Raw genomic sequence first — 13,718 nt, forward strand, 5'->3', positions numbered from 1 at the left:
TGCAGCAGTGATCCCTGCAGTGGCTGAGTCTTCCATAGAAGAGGAAGAATGCTTATTGGGCCCTTGTGTGGCTGCCCTGATTTTGGGACTAACATTGGATAACTGCACATCTGCCTGCAAATCATGTGCCTAGCCAATTCTGCCTGATCATGTCCAGGAGCCCTGGGGTTTGTGGGAACTTGAGGGATTGTGGGAACCCAAGGGATTGTGGCAAAGACTTCCTAGTTCTACAATATAATATTATGGTGCTGCGCTGCTTCACCAAAAATTAGTAAACTGCAATCAAAATAAGAAATAAGATAAATTGAAAAATACAGCAGGTCTACAATGACATATATAACACATTAACCCATCTATTCAGTGTTGCACCAGTATACACAAGACAATCTGTGACAAATAAAGTCCAAATATAAAAACATGACCTTGTGTTAAATAATCCTAAACTTTGTGAAAGTGCAGCTCCAGTGCTGAAAATCACCAGAAAAAGGACAATCACACATGCTCCACTGCTAGGTGATTAGTACCCTCACCTCCAGATCTCCTGATGAAATCACGTAGAATGTGACGCAACTTGTTGGGCGAAGCCGAGTGATATCATTATGTATCAAAACTGTATGTGGAGTTTCCAGAGCAATTTGCAACATTGTGATCTCTTTACTCGAATGTAGTATTGCCTATAATTATATGTGAGTGTAATTTACTGTAATGAAAAGGCTTGATTTTAAACTACTATACTATGGAGGTTTTTGTTGTATTTTAAGCCTATTGTAGTGAACGAGTGGACCCCCTCCTCCCCTTAAAGAGGAATACATATATATCAGGCTGGAAGTATTCAAACCCATTAGAGTGACATCTCACCCATTTGTTATCCCTGGCGTGAAGTGTCCTAAGCACATTATGACTTACAGTATGTTAAGGTGGGTCATAATCTGGAAGTCGCTTTTTTTTTATATTTGGACTTGCGTCGCATACTGTTTGATGCATCTTCTATTGCAGCACTGGAGTCATAGTTCCATAAAAGTTTACCTTTATTAACACAAGATCACATTTTTATGTTTGAGCTTGTCATTTGTTGTCTTGGATTTACTAGTACAACACTGAAGGGATAGGTTCAGAAGAGGTTAATATGTGTTAATGTGTTATATATGTTATTGTAGATCTATAATTGTAATTTATGTCTTTTATGAATATATTTTGAGATCACTTTACCAATTATTGGCGTAGCTGTGTGACACCATAATATATCATTCATGTTTTGATGTGGGAACACATGACAGTTGTCAATGGCAGCTAAAATTTCTCTAGTATTTTATATTGTAATTTTGGCAGTGTGTGAGTTTTATTTTGTTTATACTTCCAATTTCTAACATATCTTTATGGAAACAATATAGATCAGATATAAGATTTTCTAGCCTGAAAGCTGGAAACATGCAATTACAGTATATTACGTAACTATAATAAGGCTCCTTCCGATACAATTTGTGCACATGCATGTCCCCAGGGGATCCGACTACCGCAGACATCAGGTGGCGCCTCCTTAAATAGCCTGGGGAATTAACACGCGCCATTTTGTTGTAGGACTGTCATTTTGCCATAGTCTCAATAGCGCTGCAAACACAGTTTAACATACACCGTTGACCCGAAGGCTCACTATACTTCTATAGCCCACAGAGTTAGCTCTGGGTAAAAGACCATTTTTGTTTCCATGTGGATTTTAAGTGTGAGATGTTTTTATGCTAAATGCAATAAAATACTACACTATAATACTACTCTGGGGCTCCATGGGGTGAGAAATTCCCCATATAGGACGGCCCACCCAGCCATCCAGGATTGGTACAGAGGAGCTCTTTGCGGAGATCACTGTGAAGGCTCTGTGAGATTGGAATGATATGACAGGCTAATTTTTCTCTTTGCTCTGGTGAATGCGTAGTGATGGTGGAATCTGCTCGCTGTGGGTGCACTTCTTCAAACTGCATTAAGAAGCACTTTACTGAATGTTTTCACTGAATAACACCGTGGATACTTAGACAGCAGAAATAGTCTATGTTTATGATTTTTTGGTATTTTTATTGCTCTATGAACTTTTTTGCACTTTATATTTATTTATATATCTTTAAACATTGTATACACACATGCATGTAATTGTATGATATATTGTGTATACACTTTGGATTACCCCATATCTCATATGTGTTGTATTTAAACACTAAGCTAATTTTTTGAACGCTGCACTATTTTTTGTTTTTGTGGTGGTTTTGTCACCGTTTTACACCAGCTGCTTTCAATCTCCGAGTGCTCACTGTTCTTTGCCTAATGATTTTTAGTTATATGCATAAGAGTGGAAAAGGCCAAGGGTAGTATCCATTTCTCCACAGTTTCCAATGAAACACGACTAAGTCTTTCAATCACAGCTGTGTTAGCAATTTTTGGCACTTGCTTGTTGTTTTAATTATTACTTATTGTTCTGATTATTTATTATTGTTCTAGTGAAATTTTTATGAAGTATTGGAACTATGTGTTATCTCTGTGTTAGACTCGTACAGTATCTCACAAAAGTGAGTACAGCCCCTCACATTTTTGTAAATATTTTATTATATTTTTTATATTTATTATATTTTTTCATGTGACAACACTGAAGAAATGTCACTTTGCTACAATGTGAAGTAGTGAGTGTACTGCTTGTATAACAGTGTAAATTTGGTGTCCCCACAAAATAACTCAACACACAGCCATTAATGTATAAACCACTGGCAACAAAAGCGAGTACACCAAATTGGGCCCAATTAGCCATTTTTCCTCCCCAGTGTCATGTGACTTGTTAGTGTTACAAGGTCTCAGTTGTGCATGGGGATCAGTTGTGTTAAATGTGGTGTTATCGCTCTCACTCTCTCATACTGGTCACTGGAAATTCAACATGGCACCTCATGGCAAAGAACTCTCTGAGCAGGGCTCAAAATTTCAAGTCCTGAGCTACTAACCAATGCAGGCTGCATGGCTGCGTGTGTCCACCGTGCAGCCTTGTGCCAACTAATACAGCTTTGTGTCCACCATGCAGCCTTGTTCCCACTGCGCACCAATGCAGCCTTGTTCCCACCAAATCAACCTTGTTCCCACCAATGCAGCCTTGTGCCCAGTGCCGACCATGCAGCCTTGCGCCAACTAATATAGCTTTGTGTCCACCATGCAGCCTTGTTCCCACTGCGCACCAATGCAGCCTTGTTCCCACCAAATCAACCTTGTTCCCACCAATGCAGCCTTGTGCCTAGTTCCCACCAATGCAGCCTTGTGCCCAGTGCCCACCAATGCAGCCTTGTGCCCACCTTTATGCCTGTGTCCACTATGCAGTCTTGTGTCCACCAATGCATTCTTTTGCCCACTATGCAGCCTTGTGCCCACCATTCAGCCCATGTCCACTATGCATCTTTTTGCCCACAAATGCCTCCATTTGCCCACCAATGCATCCTTGTGCCCACCAATGCAGCATTGTGCCCACCATTGCAGCTTTGTGTCCACCATGCAGCCTTGTGCCCACCAACGTAGTTTTGTGTCCACCATGCAGCCTTGTGCCTACCATGCAGCCTTGTGTCAATCATGCAGCCTTGTGCCCACCATGCAGCCTTATGCCCACCAAAGCAGTCTTGGGTCCCCCATTCAGCCTGTGCCCACTATGCAGCCTACCTATGTAGGGAAAGAGAGGAATAGGAGAGCCGCCCAGGTGTTCAGAGTGCAGCGCAGGGAACACATTGACAACAGCTTTCATTTCAATTGCCGTGTTCACACAGCGCAATAGCTAACTTAAAGTTAAACTTAAAGCGGGAGTCCGCCGGGAGTCCGCGTTTTTTTTTTTTTAAAGCCAGCAGCTACAAATACTGCAGCTGCTGACTTTTAAAATAGTGACACTTACCTGTCCAGCGCGCCCGCGATGTCGGTACCCGAAGCCGATCTCTCGATCGTATCTCGGGTGCTCCCGCCGCCATCTTGGGTATGGGAATCAGGAAGTGGAGCCTTTCGGCTTCATTTCCCGGTTCCCTACTGTGCATGCGCGAGTCACGCTGCACAATAAGGATGGACCCGCTGCCTCTGGGATCTGTGTGTTTCCCAGCAGGCAGCGGGGGACTTTCGGAAAGGGGCGTAATCTACGCCCCTTTCCGCAGAGAGCTATTCCGGAAGTGGGTGCAGATACCTGTACTGTACAGGTACCTGCACCCCCCTCCCCCCTGAAAGGTGCCAATTGTGGCGCCGGAGGGGGGGAGGATTCCAATGAGTGGAAGGTCGACTTTAGGGTGGACTTCCGCTTTAAGGTAAAACATTTATATTTACTTTGGATAGAGTAAAGCTGGATTAGAACGTGTCCGTTTTTCTTGCTGTCTGTGCCCCCATTAGGGAGATCCCCCCTCACTTTTTGTCCTGTTTACCATTATAAAAAAAAGTGAAAGTAAATGAAAATCCCAAATTTAGGGTTGTCCTCAGAAAAATCTCCTCTCTTCAATCAGCTCACAGAGCTCTCCTCACTGAGCTCTGGCAGAAGTCGTTTCAGCTGTCCGCCCCCCTGTTTTCTCAAAGCTTAGCCAAGCTTAATAAATTGAATTGAATGAATTGATGCAGAGAAGGCTGCAGATAAACAGGTACAACTTATGTTATATTATGTGATGCCTGATGAAGGTGCGTGCATGCTCCGAACGCGTGCACGCTATTAGCATTGTTACAACATGATCTGGACCCCTACAGACTGACGATCCTCCGCTGCTCCTTGCCAACCTCAGCCTGGGACACTGGAATCCACCGGCGCCACCAGACGGGACTGCACAGAGCAACAGGATCACCTTCTTTGGAGCCAGATCGCCCACTATATTTGCCCACCCGGACTTCACCATTAAGAAGTGCCTGTTTTTAACCATCACAGAGTGAATGCATTTTGACTACAATCAATAAAACGTGTAATTTACTACTGCACTTAGGTTGGCGCTGCTTGCTTCTTCTTTTTGTACAACTTATGTTGGAAGATTTGTTTCATCTCTATGTATCACATGAGTCCAGTCACTTCAGTGGGTATATGGAAGAGTTTACAACCATTTTAAAGACAGCGTCATCCTGTATTACACAGTTACACCACTGCCTAATGTCACTATCCAATGTTATTGTATGTGGCACTTGTGAAGGCTAGGCTTGTGTATGCCTGATTACTCGCCCTGCTAATAAGCCTACATTACTTAATGCACAACAAAATATTCCAGAAAAATAAAATGGAAGCATTGCTTAATCTTGTTATCTTGTTATTTTTTCTTATGAGAAAACACGTTAGAATTGTTTACAAAATGATTATCATTACAGCTCAATATTACATGATTATGAGCCTTTTTAATCTTAATATGTTATATTTATGGGTTTGTTGCTATAGTCATATTTAGAGTGATTATTTTGAACAGATTATGCAGTCATCTCAAATTGCAGTTAAAACTTAATTTGAAATTGAATAAATTCTTTTCTCTCAAAGAAATGTGACAGTAATGGCATTAAAGACTTATGACTCACTGAGTTACATGACAAGTCGTATTATTGTTATAAAACATGTCATTAGTTGATGCACATTTGTTGTGCTATGAAAAGGTCAAAATAAGAGATTCTTTATCTACTTATTGCTAGCAGTCTTTCTGTTCCCATTTAATACCGGTTTAGAAATCTGATGAGCTGAATAACATAATTGCTATGGATCACAAAGTCTGCAGAAACACATAAAATACCCCCATCCAGCATTCACCAAGATAATCAGCAGAATTTTAAACTCCCAACATCATGTATTAGCTGAATTTCTGAAAAAATATTTTTCTAAGCTAAACTGCACTTTGCCCCAGGAATCATTAGCATTGTGACTGCTGGTGCTTGGTGATTGATTGATCCAGGGCTGTTACATTGAAGAGAGTCTCAGCTCTATGTAAGCTCTGAATAGAGTGACTTGGAGTTCACAAAGGACTCACTTTCCTTCATCCTGATAGTAGGACACAGTGGTAGGGACATGAAGAAGAATTGAGAATACGAGGGTAGCACACCCCATGTTGGGGCTGCAGATGAACAGGGGTCATTTGTTTTCTCGTTTAAGGACACAAATTGTTTTTGGGCTTCAAGCCAATAAGATACACCATCCCTATTGTGTATATATTCACTGGATATTTATGCTTGCATTTATCATTTGTTTTGGGTTAGGAGATTTCTCTATTGACTTTTTATTGCGTTGTTTGGTATAAGTTATATATTCAGGATAACGTGGCACTTTATGGTTAAATGTGAATTCATAGAACATTTAAAGCATAAAATTTAAAAGGGAAATTCTTGGAATACCAAATTGTAACCTTGAGTTATCGTATAACAGGCCCATCTGTCTGCTACCTTTCTCTGTCACACAATGCCCCTAATCGTCCCCCACTTAAACGCATAGGGGCACCACTTAATTGCAAAGAAGACTAAGTGACCAACTTTGTTGTCATGTACCTGACCGGAGACTGAAATTACGAGGCTAGCCCCTCTTGTATTTCCAGCCTAGGTCCCACTAAAGTTGGAACAGAGAGTAACAAGGGACAGGAGGAACACGAGTGCCAACAGGTGTTCATAGTGCTTTCAGCAGGTGATGCTGTTCCAGGCAGGCTGGCAGAACATCCGGTCAGGAACAGTAAATGTGCATGGAGATCCAGCCGGAAGTTAAAGGTGCACGCCACATGGTTAGAGCTCCCAGCATACTTGAGACAGGAACTCACTATGAGCAAAGCTGATACAGATGACAGCCAGGTGGGCAACTCATGGTCAGGAACAGAGCAGAGGTCAGGAGCAGGCAATAAGGTAGAATCAGGATCCAAGTTACAGATCAGGGGCAAGCCAGGTGAGCAACATGGAACAAGCAGAGTAGTAGGGAATAGCTGAAAGATCAGGCAGCACTTAAACATGAGCAGGAACATCCTTAAATAGGCCACCTGGTGTCAACATGCACTGAGCGCAGTGTTGTGCACATGTGTGTGCCTGTTTACAATTCTACTAAGGATTCTGCGTGCATGCAAATTTCTGCAAGCCAAATGTCTGATAGCCATTCTCTGACAATTAAAGACTGGATGACCAGCATTCATTATGGAGTATTTGCCCTGAAGGACTGCAAGCGATGAATGGACTGTCTTAAATGGAAATCCTGCCAACAATTTCTTGCAGAATAAAACTGCAGACAAGTATTTTAGCCAAACATTCTGTGCATATGTAAGTCCTAAGCGTTATACTTATTAGATAGAATCTTCCAAAGCAACCCCAGCTAAAACAAAGAGCCCAAGGGAAATCTGACAGCCTTAATGCAGGTCAGCCTTACTGCCTGTGGAGTTAAACCTCATGGACAGGTGCCTCATTTCTCCTCTGACACATCAATAGCCACGTGAACATGTGAGACTTCTTAGGGAAGATTCCTAGAGTATAGCTCAGTAACCTTTCTGGCAGAACAAACACCCTAACAGGATGAACTCAATCCAAAAATACCTCTAATCACAGTCAGAGAATAACAGAATGTCTGGGAACCTTGTGGCAACCTCTTTGAACCCAGGAACAGAACTTACAGAGATGTAGACTGAGGAAGTGACAATAATGTGGTCCATTTTTGGAAACAACTCAATAGTGCCTGCTGAGTCTGAGTAATACTTTGGCCTTGGAGTTTTCTGGCCGCAGAGTGTTTGGTGAGGACTCTCTCCCCCCCCCCCCCCCCCCCATGCACCTTTAACCTGGAGAGGGAACAGGGGAAGGAGAATGTTTCTGCCTTTGACCACCCAAAGCAGCAAGCTTCCTGGAGAACCTAAAAGCTCTAACCCTGCTTAAGCAGAAGACAATCCTTTTTTTGTACATATATGGGTGTCCCAGAAGTAGCCACACCTGCAAAAGGCTCAGCCACCTAAAACCCCTGGGTCTTCAGTGAACTGCACCAGAGGAACTATGTCTAGTGTCCTTTGGACCTGAAGAAGGTGACCGTGAGTCCTCCCCCACTGTGCTCCCATATCCCTGCCTTTTTAAAGGCATATTGGCTGCTGAAAACAATAATTGGACTTGTGCTAATAAAAAGCAATCCCAAGCAGTAGAGAGAATACTGTGTTACAAGCAACAGTATACTGGTTACCTTCAGGAGACTTCACCCAGCTGCCAGGGCCTTGCCCCTGCTGGAGTAATAACTTAACTCAAGAGCTGAAGGAGCCTATACTCTATAGCCTATGCAGGGACTAGATGGTACTGCATTTCCATGTTTCTTTCTGCTCTGCTGCCTCACATGCTGGCCCTTTAACATATATCTGACTAAACACATTCGGCCGCTGATTGTAAATGGCGAACTGGAGTATGCTCCATAAAAATAAAAATAAACTCTATCAGGGGCAGCCTAAGTAAAACAGCGATTAACAAACACAGCAGAAACAACTTAATTGATCACATGCAGGCAGGTGTTTCAATGTGATTCCAGTAAAAGCATATTATAATAAAAAATAGCAACCCCTGCAGCAGTCTTTCCAAGCATCCAGCCCGACAAGGTACGGGCTCAGGCCATCTCATAGCCCTTGGTACACCAATGCCCTCATGCAGGGGAAACCAGAACACTCTAAAATAACAGACAGCATAAAACAAGGTGACCCTCTTTTAAAGGCACCAACAGGCTACAATAGAACACTCACCATTCTTATCACAGGATCCTCTCATAAGCGAACACGGATCCAACCTTCACCTATCATGAAAGAATATGTCACTCTGCACCCTAAGGGACTTGATCCCCCTTTCTCAGGGTCCACTACCCTGAACCTGTAAAGCCCCCCACTTGAAACACCTTGGTCAGTTATTACTGTGCAAGGTTTTGTATAGACAGGATCCAATTCTATTTCCCTCATAGCAGGGCCTTGGTACAATCCATCTAAGGGTTACAGCCATAGAAATGGATCTGGATAACACCAGGTTAAAACATATTTCAGTCATTTATTGCTGTCTGTGTCCAGTGAGTACAGTGAGAGGGAATCTCCCAATGACCAGATTCTAGCTCTTACAAACTTTTTAAAATAAAATGTTTTTTTTTTACTGGAGTTGGGCTTAAACTCTCCAGTATCTACTGAAATATCAGTTCCAGGTAGACTGGCCATTTATAGAAAGACCATCAACTATTTTTGCTGTGTGTAAAAATAAAAGCAAGAAATACATGTAAAATTCACTTTTAAAATCTTTTAATATTTGTTGATTTTGTTTAACAAAGCATGCACCTATGCTATTAAAGTTATACTATACAATGTCCATACTCTTCTGAAATAGTCCATGCACATACACTACTAAATGACTGTGTAACCATTTCTTAAAGTGCTTTTCTGCTTCCTTGTAACTTTCTTGGTGAGCTGCTGAACCTCTCCATCTTTGGCACTGATACAGTGTGTCTTGGCACTCGGAGCACTGAGAGACCTCCAGGAAAACTTCAGATTTGCAGCTTGAAAAAAATGGTCTACACCAACCCAGAATGGGAAGAATCACCAAGCCAATACACCACGCCTGCTCCCACCACTCCTTGACTGTTTTCCCGGGCCCTTCACATCCTGGCATTTTTCAGATCTAGTACGGCCTTGGGAAGAAGCACTCGTGCTGGCAAGATGACTACAGCTGTTAAGCTGAAGTTTTCCTGTCACTCCATGAGGAGGACAGCAATAAAAAATCCCTGCCGGTATCCTAGGAATCGGTAAGAACAATTATGTACCATGCAGACCAATCGCTCGCACTCTCTGATAAGGCTGTTTTAGCAGCAGATATCAAAAACTAGTTCACTGCTGCTGTATAGATCTCAAAGCAGATCTATTAGTAAGTAAGTAAGGGAAGGGAAGTAGAGGGACAGCGCTATTACCAGGCTTGAAGACATAACGCTGACCCGTTCAAAGCATGTTATTTCAATGAACCTGCATATTGAAGACCGCCATAAAAAGGGGCAGAAGAAACAACATTAGAGTTACAGGGGTACCAGAAAGAATCACTACAGGACAGATCAAACCTGCCCTACAGAAAAATATTTAGAGATTCCTTGAAAGGGACACCAACATTCATATAGATTTTGACAGGCCACACAGATCTCTGCGTTCAAGAAGCACAGACTTGGCCCTACCACGTGATATTATATGTTGTCTCCCTAACTACAACCTAAAAAAGGTTTAATGTTTAATGAAAACACCATCAAGTTGTTCAAAGGTTTATCACCCATAACGCTGAAACACAGAAGGGCACTGAGACATCTTCTAGAAGTGCTCAAAGAAAATGGCATTATTTACAGATGTGGTTTCCCATTTGCACTACAGACCACCTTCAGTGGGAAATCTCACCTGCTCAGATAGCTGGAATAGCTTAATGATTTTTGTAATGCACTTCAAATACTCTTTTTACTGAAGTTCCAGAGTGGTACCAAGACTTTAAATTGCCACTACCTATTTCCAGCCCACCAGCTTCAGCCCGTAACTCACCCAAGAAGACACCCTATAAAAAAGACCATCTGTACCTAGATCCAGCTCTGCCTTTTTCGAAGTCCAAACTTCCTAAGGCCAGAGAAGTGACCTGACTTTCTTTCCTCCAGGAGATAGCCTAATTAGACATATCTCTATCTACCCGGGGATCTGTTGAAATATTTGGAACATTACACCATTTGACGTTCCTCCTCTTCTGTAATAAGTTTATAACTGTTTTGTTTGAAGAATAAGCTGTTTAGAACGTATTCTACATCTCTTATAGTTTAGGTAGGAGTGAGAACATACCCTACTAACTCATGCCGGACATTTCACTATATGACTTATCTGTTTTATTTCCTTTGGTCGTTTGATATGTCAGTTCTAGATTTGATAAAAATTAAGATACCTGTAGTTTGATCAATTCATCAGCACAGGATTTAGTTCAAATCTTGCTCACTTAGTTTTACTTTTTTTCAAATTCTTTATTTATATAAGAGAATGAAGTATCCATGAGAACATAATACAACAAAAAGTGCTATGTCACACCTAATATAAAGACGATCCAAAATGACAAGGTAATATAGTATAAAGCTAGATCGCAGAAATGCAAAGTAGTTTAACATCACTATTTCCCATAATATTTTCTCACTTCCAAAAATGAGGTGGTAACTATCAACATTACGCTCGAGTTTGCACAGGCGGACACTTTGAATTTTTTGAGAAAAGGAAACTAAGGTACAGAAGCATAGGGTCATCCAAGTTTTTTCTGAAACAAAAAAAAGATAAAGATGGAAGAGGAAAGAAAGAAGGGGGAAAAGAGGGGGGAGGGTGCCAGGGTGATGAGGTGTGTGGGTGCAACAGTACGAAGGACAGGAGGACCTCAATCCTCAGGGCAGCCCCCCAGGAGGGACTTCCCTTCATCTGAATATACAAACATATTCCAGTATGCCCATGTTTTCGCATATCATTCTCTTCTATTTTGGGCAGTAAGTACCAGGTCTTCCAGTGTATTAATACGCCTGACCTTATTAATCCACATGGCAATGAAAAGAGGATTGGGGTCAGAGGGGGTTATTTACCAAAGGCAAATCCAGTTTGCACTATAAGTGCACTTGGATGTTCAGTCACTGTAGATTGCTTTGGATCTGAGGGTAAGCTCTGCAATGAGGGGAAGCGCTGCTGATTTTTATCATCCAACCATGTGCAAGCAAAAATGCTGTTTTTTATTTTCCTTGCATGTCCACCTCAGATCTACAGTGACTGCACTTCCAAATGCACTTGTAGTGCAAAGTGGATTTGCCATTGGCAAATAACCCCCAGAGTAACACAAGCTTTGGTGGCATTAATCAAGTGATGGAGAACTGATTTCTTGTATGTCTGAAGTGGTATTTGTTAGCAGAAGAGAAAGAAGAAGGCAGGATCCCACGAAATTTGAAAGTCTGTAAATTGTTGCTCCTCTGACCAATACTGTTGAAGTTTCAGACAAGACCAGAAGATGTGAAGGAAAGTTCCCTTTTCTTCTCCAGACCTTCAGCATCGATCTGAGGCCTCTGGAAAGTATTTGCATAGAGCCGATGAGGTAAGGTACCAGCGCATCAATACATTTTTGTAGTTGGATTCCTGCGTGCGCATACATATGGATGATTTCAGGGAAAGATGGGTGATGTTTTGACGCTGGACAGCTGTGAAAGTCTTATTGAGATCTCTTTCCCATTTGCTAAGGCTTGGCGCGATAAAAGTATTTTTACTTTTTATATATAGCTTTGGAGTTGTTGAATCCCAATAGTTATTGTTTAACGAGAACGTCCCAATCTATTGTCCTTTCATTTTTGTGATTTCTTGCTACTGCTTCTTATAGTGTGAATTACCTTGGAATGCTTGGTTATTTCTGTGTGCCAAAAGCTTTGTCACCCATCTTTAATTGTTTTTTTTTTTTTTTACATCAGATTTTATATTGCTACCTGAACATTTATTGCCTATAGACGTTACCACATATTCTGTTATACTTAGTATAAGTGTATGCTACCATCTGATACTATAATGGCTTAAACATCATTGGGCAAAAGTCCTTTTATCGTTTCTCACAATGTTAAAGGTCTTAATATACCTGAAAAAAGATCATTTTTATTACGAGAACTTAAAAAAAAAAAAAAAACTAGTAATGTATTTATACAAGAAACATATTTTAAGACTCAAAACATTCCAAAAATGTCTGATAATTATTTTACTAAAGCTTTTGACGTGACAAATCCTCTAGCGAAGATGAAAGGGGTCACCATTCTATTAAGTAACAGACCAATTAATAGACCCTGATAGCAGATATATTTTCCTTCAGGGCTCCTGGAAAGACAAACCCATGACCTTAGATAATGTCTACTTCCCCAACTCAGCACATATTTCATTCTGTAATTGCATTATAGATGAGCTAAAATGGTTTGCATCAGGGTGTTTAATCTTAGGGGGAGACTTCAATATTCCTTTGAACCCACTCCCTGTATTTCTTACAAGGTCCTTAAAATAATTAAATGTTTACCTTATTCCCTTTTACTAGTTGACACCCGGAAAGCCCTACATCCGAGGGATAAAGATTTAACTTTTTACTCTCCCCTCATGCCTGTTATTCACAGAGATTAAATCTTCATCTCACAAAAAGATATTCCCAACCTACGGGATGCAAAAATTGGTATACAGCCACTTTCGGATCACACGGTGATCTCTTTGCTTTTGGATAGGAAAGAGCGTACAGCAAGACCATATACTTGGTGGATGAATCCCTCTTTGATTACTGACCCTGAGATTTATAAGTCAATAGACAAGACCATTGACACATACTTTTTCCTCAACACCTCCACAGAGCTTTTACCGCTAACCATTTGTGAGGCATATAAATGTGTGTGTGATCAGCGGCGAACTAATTAAGTGGGTATCCAGACGCAAAAAAAAGAAGACAATCTCTGACCTATCAGCTACTGTAAGATTGGTAGATTAGAGACACTATATGAACTTTCTCTTTCTACCCAATCAGCAATAGAGATACTTGAGGCAAGGGTGGTTTTGCAGAATTTGATAGATAAACAATCCAAATGTGCACTATACATTTTTTGTATTAAAAATTCAGGAGGCAACCTTGAACCACTGACAAAATCCCCAAAAGGTTTCATGAATTCTACTCTAATTTACACAATCTACCTAAGCAACCCAAACCTAGCCATTTAAAGGGAGAAAGACAACAAATCTTAACAGACTTTTTAA

This window comes from Lithobates pipiens, unplaced genomic scaffold (assembly GCF_037356315.1).
Source record: "Lithobates pipiens isolate NorthernLeopardFrog02 unplaced genomic scaffold, aLitPip1_a1.2 Scaffold_16, whole genome shotgun sequence".
In the NCBI taxonomy this organism is placed as follows: domain Eukaryota; kingdom Metazoa; phylum Chordata; class Amphibia; order Anura; family Ranidae; genus Lithobates; species Lithobates pipiens.